Here is a 9,851-nt window from a genome sequence, read left to right as displayed (position 1 = left end):
CATCAAATGATTGTTCGGCATTTATTCAGACGTTTGTAATTTTTAAACTTTATTTTCTAATGTGGAAATATCCTTGCTCTCCTAAAAGAAATTCTACTTTGTTGTGATTAATTTCTCTTTTTATACACACCAAGATTCAATTTGTTAATGCGTTATTTAGAAATTTTGCATCTATGCTTATAAATGAGGTTCACTTATAATTTTTTCTTGAGATGTTTAAATCTAGTATTTGAACATCAAGAAAAGGATTTGAAATAAATGAAAAAATTTATTATATCTTTTAGTAAACTCACAAGACTCAGATTTTAGAAATACATCTCAAGAAAAAGCTAGATAAAGGCAATCATCACATTCACGATGTGAATATTTCTAAAGAACCTGTTCAGAGTACTCTATGTAAATATTTGATTTAATCTTGAGAACAACTCTGTGTTCATATGATGCAGATGGGGAAACTGAGGCTCAGATTTCATTACTTGTTAAAGATCAGAGACAGAGAACTCTCTTCACTGTACGTACTAGAAACCCGAATGACAGCTCCAGCAGGATGAAGGATGGAGTTTGGCTAACAAACTTTGGGGAGGAAGAGTCAGCTGACCTCAGGAATGAATGCCAGTTGCTGCGGAAGGCCTCCAGGGTTATCTTTTTTCTCTAAGGATCAGCCTTACTTTTCAGACCAGCTTTCTCTCCTTGTCAGGACTCAGGGAAGCAGGTAACTCAGGCTTCACATCCTATAGCTTTGTTTTCAAAGAGTGATGAATCTCCTTGTTTTAATGACACTGTGATGGTCAACTTCCACTAACACTATATGGTTTGAATGGGGCAAGGAGCAGCTTCCTAGAAAAAGAGGGTGGGTGCTGAGTACGGAGTTGTGAACCAGGAAACTATGAATAATTAGGCCTAAAGCATTCACTATGTATCCATCCATCCACCCAGTCAGTGTCAGTACCATGGATTCCAAGTTAGCCTAGATTCATCCTCAGGAGTATCCTATTCCTGATCTCTGCTCTTAACCACAGAAAACAAAGAATAGTAACTGCACCGACCAAGGGTAAAAGAGGAAGAGGTGATTCTCAACTCAGAGTGCACATTAGGATTTTCCTAGGGGGTTTTTAAAAACGACTGCTAGCCCTGCCCCTTCTCCTATCGACTATGGCACCCCACTCCAGTACCCTTGCCTGGAAAATCTCATGGATGGAGGAGCCTGGTGGGCTGCAGTCCATGGGGTCGAGAAGAGTCGGACATGACTGAGCGACTTCACTTTCACTTTTCACTTTCATGCGTTGGAGAAGGAAATGGCAACCCACTCCAGTGTTCTTGCCTGGAGAATCCTAGGGACGGGGGAGCCTGGTGGGCTGCCATCTATGGGGTCGCAAAGAGTCAGACACGACTGACTGGCAAGCAAGCTGGGACCAGAGCAATGTATTTTGTCTATCCAGGTGACTCTCATTTGCAGGGCTGAGGACAGGGAGGGATCCACCCATCCATAAAGAGCCATAAAGTGATGGATCCATCCATCCATTCCATCAGTGATTTTTGAAGTTAAGTATTTATTTGTGTTAAAAGGGTTAGTAGGGCTTTCCTTTCGGCCAGAACCACCATCTTCCAGTAACTCGCCAAAATGACCAACGCAAAGGGCAAGAGGCGGGCGCCTGCTGCATGTTCCCTAGGCCTTTCAGAAATGTGGAGTTGTTCCTTTGGCCGCATATGTGTGACTCTACAAGAGAGGCGGTGTCGTAGATATCAAGGCAATGGGTTCTGTTCAAAAAGGAACGCCCTACAAACGTTACCGTAGCAAAACTGGAAGAGACTACAGTGTTACCCAGCATGCTGTTGGCATCATTGTAAACAAGTTAAGGGGAAGATTCTGGCCAAGAGAATTAATATGCGAATTGAGCACATTAAGCACTCTAAGAGCCAAGGTAGCTTCCAGAAACGCCTGAAGGAAAATGATCAGAGAAAGGAGGAAGCCAAGGAGAAAGGGACTTGGGTTCAGCTGAAGTGCCAGCCTGCTCCACCCAGAGAAGCACGCTTGTGAGAACCCACGGAAAGGAGCCTGAACTGCTGCAGTCCCTTCCCTGTGAGCTCATGGCATGTTGCGTGTGAAGAAAACAAAAGACATGGGCTGTAAAATAAAAAAATAAAAAATAAAAAATGTTGGTAAGGAAGGATCTTGGAGGAGGAAACTATATTTTGATTTGTGGATGGTTTGGACTGAAGGGAGCTTAAATTGATAGAGATTGGGGTGGGACCCATTTTAGAAGGAGCAAAGACATTAAGGCGAAAATGGCAAGTTGTCTTTAGGTTCAATAAACTAACTTATCTGCCTAGGACAGCTACCCCAGGGACAGTGTGCAGTCCCCCAGGGACAGCAACGAGCCTCGGTCCCCACTCTGCAGCCAAAGCTACCCTGCTGCCACTCTGCTTTCACATTTAGCTCAACAAACGGTGTTGAGCTGGACCGGTTTGGAAACCATTGGCCTAAAGGTGATATGTTTGATCCAGCTGGTTCACAGTTGAGCAGAACAGCTACAGACTTGGATTCTGAAGTCAGACAAGCTCTTCCATTTACTAGCTGTATCCTTGGGGCTGGTTCCTTAACTTCTCCGCACTTCAGTTTCCTTGTGCGTTGTCGGGATTAATTTCACTTATAGCAAACTCAGCTATCACTAAAAGATTTTCTTTGCTTTACTGTGACTGAACATCAGGGCTTCCCCTGGTTGCTCAGTGGTAGAGAATCTGCCTGCAGTGCAGGAGCCGGAGGAGATGTGGGTTTCATCCCTGGGTCAGGAAGATCCCTTGGAAGAGGGCATGGCAACCCACTCCAGTATTCTTGCCTGGAGAATCCCATGGACAGAGGAGCCTGGCGGGCTATTGTCCATAGGGTCGCACAGAGCTGGACATGACTGAAGTGACTTAGCATGCACAAATGAACCTCATTTCTGCCTTGAGCCTCAATTCTGCAGATGGTGAAAACCTTGTCACCGTGAATGGAGTGTAGAATCTGTCATTTATTTTTCCTTCCTGGCTGGCATCTGGTTTGGGAGGTGGAGTGGAAAGTGGGTAGAGGTTAATTATGGGGCATTCAGTCATGGGGAAGGTGTGGTCCCGTTATCACATGATGATCCTGATGCCTCAGTTCCAGGCTGTTTCCGTTTGTCTCTAACTGCCAGCATCCACCCTCCCAGCATCAGAAAGGGACCCACGGTCCTGGCTGTTCTCTGCTCCACAAGCTACACAGTCCTTCTCCATCCTTCACATCCCAGCTGTGAGGCCAATTCTGGTCCCTTAGACCTCTCATGTCCTGAGTCTCTCTCAGCTACACAGGTTAAAAAAAAAAAAAATCTATATCTACCCAAATTCCAAACCTGACCCTTAGGAGGAGGCATAAATTTTGGAGTTCAAGTGCTAAGAACATTTTGTTTTTTCATTTTTGCTATCCTAATCCTATTCCAAGTGTTGTGAATGCCAAGGTGTCTTTTGGCGACAAGCAGAGGGTGACTCCGTTAACAAGACCATACAGGTGAAAAATCAATTGGCAAATATTTTGTAAACCGATTCTGACACAGAGATCATAACAATAGTTCCTTTTTAGGGCCATTGTGAGAAATGAATGAGACAGTGTGTATAAAGATGCCTGGACCAGACAGAGGGTCCTCAAAATGTATCCACCATTAATATCATTGGCTTTTGTCCCTGGGGCTGTAGCCCCACCTCTGTGTCATCCACTTGCTCTGGGTAAGGCCTGCCAGCCTTGCCTCGATTATGTATGAGTAATGGTGATGAGGTGTTAGAAGCAGAGGGAGGGGTAGGGAGTTACGGGTTCATGACAACAGCTCCGTTTTCTTAAAGGCTTCAGTGCAAAGCCTCTGATACAATTTGTTAGCCCACCCAACCCTGCAAATCGGAAATTGGGTTTATATTTGATCAATTTGGCTGGGCTACTGAAGCTTCATATGTCAACAGCAGCGCCGACTTATTGTCATAAAGCTCTTCGATGCCCGAACTGCCGCTCTGGCTTCTGGTTCACGCCTTCCACAATCTTGAACTAGAAAGAAACGAGCCCACACTTCTGGGTGTCGTTTCTGGGTCTGAGCCTGTCATAGACAACTTTGTCAGTCCTTGGAAACAGTAGCACCGGTAACTGGAGAGAGAAACAAATATAGCAGCATCGGAAGCTGGCATTTTGAAAAATCACTTTGTTTTTCATCATTTGCTTTTAGCTTATAATGTACCCCCTTAAACATGAAAGTTTTGAATACTTTTAAGGGCTTCCCAGGTGGCTCAGTTGATAAGAATTTGCCTGCAATGCAGGAGACCCGAGTTTGATCCCTGGGTCAGGAAAATCCCCTGGAGAAGGTAATGGCAACCCACTCCAGTAATCTTGGCTAGAGAATGCCATGGACAGAGGAGCCTGGTGGGCTACAGTCCGTGGAATCACAAAGAGTCAGACACGACTGAGCGACTAACACTTTCACTTTCAAGGCAGCCTTGTTCCAGGGTTTGTAGTAAATGCTGAAAAGGGGGCAACACGTGGAAGGGGTGTCAATACCTTGATTAGTTTGGGTAGGTCTACTTGGCATGAGAAACTAGATATGGGGGCTACTCCAGTGAGTTGTGATGAAAAGAATAACTTCTCTAATCATCAGAGGGAAAAGAATTTGAAGTTTTCTGTCTGGGGTTTGGAATCAAAGATGGAATAAATGGTCTAGAGACAAGGGAGTGGCTAGCTGGAAGGCAATGGATAGCTGGAACTGGGGGACCGCGGCTAATGAGAAAAGCCTACAGGGAGGAGTGGCTGGTGACTCTTTCAGACAGTGATTCCTAGCATTGAAATTGTAATTGGATTCCTGATCTGGGTTGTGCCATCAGTCACCAGCATCTGTCTGGGTCTGACACAGGTGTTGTCTTGGGGAATTGAATGAGAAGAGTTGTACGCCAGAGTTGAGACGGCTGTGGCCGGAGACAGACAGACCCACAGTGAGCACACAGCCCTCCACCCAAGCGGAGGGAGGAGCGAGAGGAAGGAAGCAGACTGCTCAGCCACTGTGCCCCCTGCACTCTCCTGGGCCGCATTAGGGATCTGGCGGAAGGTACTCAGTTCATGGGAGAAGGCCTTGAGCTGGTTCATCTGCTTCTGAAACAATGTGCTCACATTTGCCATGTCTCTGAGTCACAGTGGACGTGCAGGAATGAGTGAGTGAGCTGAGCTGATGGCCCCTGTCCCTGCGCTGTGCACTTGCCTGGTCTATGCTTGCTTGAATGCCTTGTGCTTGTAACACTATCCAGAACTTTAGGGATGAAGAACATTTGAGGAAAGTAGCCCTCTAGAATATGTGGAATCTACCAGTTTTATTTCCAGAATTCAGTCTGACTTGGCCAAAAGAGGTTGCTTTCAACTACGGGTCCGTTGACAGATGAGTGGATTAAGATGTGGTGTATAGTCACAAGGGAGTATTACTCGGCCACAAAAAGGAATGAAGCAATGCCATTTGCGGCAACGTGGATGGGCCTAGAGACGATCATACTAGGTTAAGTAAGTCAGGAAGAGAAAGACGAACGTATGATGTTGTTTATATGTGGAATCTAAAAAAATGATAGAAATGAACTTATGAAAAAACACAGAAATAGACTCAGAGACATAGTAAACAAACTTATGATTACCAAAGAAGAAAGAGGAGGCATAAATTAAGAATTTGGGACTAATATATATACACACTACTTTATATAGAATAGATAACCATCACAGACATAGTGCATAGCACAGGGAAGTCTACTCAATATCTTGTAATCATCCATAATGGAAAAGAATCTGAAAAAGAATATATATAGCATGTATAACTGATTCACTTTGCTGTAATGTCTGAAACTAACACAACATTGTAATCAACTATATTTCAACAAATTTTTTTTAAAAAAGAAGTGGCTTTAACTTATTTATTAGGGACCTGGAAGAATATCAGTGAATGAAGACATGCCCTGGTTAGTATGACCAGATGTCAATACAGGTTCACACCAAGGAGGACATCCAGCACAGGCCTGAGTTAGAATCTGTTTTTCATTTCTACAAGTAGGATTTTTGAGAGAAAATGAACTTTTATTGCACAAATGATATGAGTGAATTAAACTACTTGTTTTCAGTGGAAGGGCACATTAAACAGCGAAAGATAAAGCCAGATTCTAGTTCTTGTTATACCAACAACTGATGACCTTTGACGATACCCCTTAACCTTGCTTAGCTGTGTCCTCTGTAAAATGACAGGAGTTGTTCTTTGTTGTTTTTGTTTGACTGTCAGGCACTCAGTTGTGTCCGACCCTTTGTGACCCCATGGACTGCAGCACACCAGGCTTCCCTGTCCTTCACTATATCCTGGAGCTTTCTCAGAACTCATAACCATCATGTCGATGATACCATCCAACAAACTCATCTTCTGTCGTCCCCTTCTCCTCCTGTCTTCAATCTTTCCAAGCATCAGGGTCCTTTCAAATGAGTCAGTTCCTTGCATCAGGTGGCCAAAGTACTGGAGTTTCAGCTTCAGCATCAATCCTTCCAATGAATACTCAGGACTGATTTCCTTTAGGATTGACTGGTTTGATCTCCTTGCAGTTTGATTTCCCAACATCAGGGTCTTTTCAAAGAGTCAGCTCTTTGCATCAGGTGGCCAAAATACTGGAGTTTCAGCTTTAACAACAGTCCTTCCAGTGAACACCCAGGACTGATCCTGTTTAGGATGGACTGGTTGGATCTCCTTGCAGTCCAAGGGACTCTCAGGAGTCTTCTCCAACATCACAGTTCAAAAGCATCAATTCTTTGGTGCTCAGCTTTCTTCACAGTCCAACTCTCACATGCATACATGACCACTGGAAAAACCATAGCCTTGACTAGATAGACCTTGTTGGCGAAGTAGTATCTCTGCTTTTGAATATGCTATCTAGGTTGGTCATAACTTTCGTTCCAAGGAGTAAGCCTCTTTTAATTTCATGGCTGCAATCACCATCTGCAGTGATTTTGGAGCCCAGAAAAATAAAGTCTTTCACTGTTTCCCCATCTATTCCCCATGAAGTGATGGGACTGGATGCCACGATCTTCGTTTTCTGAATGTCGAGCTGTAAGCCAACTTTTTCACTCTTCTCTTTCACTTTTATCAAGAGGCTCTTTAGTTCTTCTTCACTTTCTGCCATAAAGGTGGTGTCATCTACACATCTGAGGCTATTGATATTTCTCCCAGCAATCTTGATTCCAGCTTGTGCTTCTTCCAGCCCAGCGTTTCTCATGATGTACTCTACATATAATTTAAATAAGCAAGGTTATGTGGTTAGGTCTAAACAACTTCATAAGTATCTAAGTCCTAATATTAATAATTTAAGCCATTTGTAAAGTAACACATATAAATGGCAAGAAAAGGTGATATTTTATTTCATTCCTACATGACCATGCTTATTTACTTGTGGGGGAGTGTGCATCTTGAGCACAGCATAACTTCTCAAACCATGGAATCCAACTGGACCCCAGTGTTCTCATTTCCTCTTCCACATTTTTTTTCTCTCTGTACTTGCTTTTTATCACAGCAACCATTAAATCTGATTCTCGCAAAGACCTGATGTAATTGAAAGGAACGTAGCACCATCTATCTCGAAACAATGAACCTCACACTGGTAGTGTGTGTATTGCCTGAAAGCTATTGCTGGGTTTTCTAGGAAATTAGGAACAGCCAGGAGCACCTTTCCAGTTTGCTGCATTGCCCCAGGTGCCAAGGAACACCATTTGGGAAGCATGACTTCAATCAATGTCTAAGGTCTCCCTCCCATTTTTAATGGAACTGTATGTACGTCCCTGTTGTAGACATTTTTGGAATCCATGGGCCAAGCACAGAATTGTACGGTTCTCAAAAATTCAGTACAGTGTCCCTCAGAGTCCTGGCTTGTTGGTCCCAGCTCCCAGCAGAACGTTCCACGGTTTCTCCCCTGCTCTCTCATCTCAGACACTCTTGCTTAGCGAATAACCTGCCTTCTGATTTATAGAGGGTGCATAGCTCTCAGAAACAAGCACTGCAATTCTGTCCTCTCCCATAAACATTCCCTTTTGCCTCTACCCTCTCACTTCATCCCCCCAGGCTTGGAGGAAGAGGAGTTGCCCTCCATGCAGAAGGCTCACCCTTGCCCTGGGCTCCCAATCCCAACCCTTCCTGTGACCTGTGCTCCAGCTTCTGACTCCACTGGGTAATTTCTTTCCCTCTCGTCATTTCAACTTCTTCATCTTTTTTCTTCTCTTTAAATTTTTTTTAATTGGTGGAAAATTGTTTGACAATGTTGTGCTGGTTTCTGCCATACAACAATATATAGCACTCAAATATACAACATACATATAAATATATATGCTGCTCCTGCTGCTGCGTCTCGTCAGTCGTGTCCGACTCTGTGCGACCCCATAGACGGCAGCCCACCAGGCTCCTCTCCTGGATTCTCCAGGCAGGAATACTGGAGTGGGTTGCCAGTTCCTTCTCCAAGGCACGCATGCATGCTAAGTCGCTTCAATTGTGTCCAACTCTGTGCGACCCCATGGACATCGGCCCACCATGCTCCTCTGTCCACAGGTTTCTCCAGGCAAGAATACTGAAGTGGGTTGCCATGTCCTTCTCCACATAAATAAATATATATACTTATATATAATTTATATATCCCTTCTCCCTTGAGCCTCCCTCCCCTCCCGCCATCCCATCCCTCTAGGTCATCATAGAGCAGGAGGCTAGGCTCCCTGTGTTACTTAGCAACTTACCACCAACTGTTTTACACAGAGAGTGTATATACATACGTTAATGCTGTTTTCCCTGTTTGTCCCACCCTCACTTTCCCCTGCTGTGTCCACAAGGTCATTCTCTACTAAGTTCATCAGTACCATTTTTCTAGAGTGCATGTATGTGCATTCAACTTCTTCGTCTTCACTGCTTCCTCCTATAGAGCCTATGAATGTGTTCAAGTTTCCTACTTAACCAGGAGGCTCTAACAATGTCCTTCCGATAGCTGATTGACTCCCTCCCATTGGCAGCCACATTCCCTGAAGAAGAGCCCACATTCACTCCATTTCTTGACGTCCTATGAGTTCCCCAACCCCCTGCTGGCAGCCCCAGACCCTGCCTCTCCTCTCCTGCCCGCCTCTCACTCCGCTCAGCCCTGGCCTAGCCCTCCAGCTGCAGGAACTGCGCCTCTCAGAAGAGGCAGTGCAGTCCGTAGTTTGATGGCACTGTTTCTCTGGCTCACTTTTCCGCTGTCTGCCTGACCAGCAGCACCTACTTCAAAACACCCTCTGAGAAGCTTTTCTGGTCCTTCTCTCCTCCTCCCGCCGAAGGGAAACGGTCAGTCTTCCTTTGTGTTCTCAGCCATCCTTCTAGGCACAGCATCTGTGGCCATTTGCTTTCGGTGCATTTCTTTAGCAAATATTGTCAGCTTTTGGAAAGCTGGACTGTGTCTTAATTATGCTGGATTCCCTGGGTCACACATACCTGGCACATCTCTATACCCTGTGATCAGTGAGTGAGAGGGTGAAGTTTGCAGGAATAGACTACTCTTAGCTACCCATGTCAGCGTGTTGGTAACATCCTTGCAGTGGACATTTGATCCCAAACAGTCACTTCTAGGTTTCTCATTATCATGAGCTCCTTATAGATGCCATCTCACCCTTTCTCACAGCACCTCTGAGGTCTGTATTAGGCCCATGATGGACAGATGAGGAAACAGAGGCTCAGAGTTTCAGTACATCTGCCCTGGTCATTCAGCTAAGGGTGGTGGAAGCGATATTCTGGCCCAACTCTGACCTCTTTCTCCACACCCAGGCATCCTCACATTGCCCGACC

General features: G+C 44.9%; 1 pseudogene; it reads left to right on the top strand.

The window, feature by feature from the left end:
• The first annotated feature begins 1,621 nt into the window (after positions 1–1,621).
• On the top strand, positions 1,622–2,106 carry LOC128061308 (60S ribosomal protein L21-like; annotated as a pseudogene).
• Positions 2,107–9,851: the final 7,745 nt, after the last annotated feature.

The sequence above is a fragment of the Budorcas taxicolor genome, chromosome 16, assembly GCF_023091745.1.
Source record: "Budorcas taxicolor isolate Tak-1 chromosome 16, Takin1.1, whole genome shotgun sequence".
NCBI lineage: Eukaryota > Metazoa > Chordata > Mammalia > Artiodactyla > Bovidae > Budorcas > Budorcas taxicolor.
The sequence above is the reverse complement of the archived record's forward strand: the minus strand, read 5'-3'. Positions and strand labels throughout refer to the sequence as shown.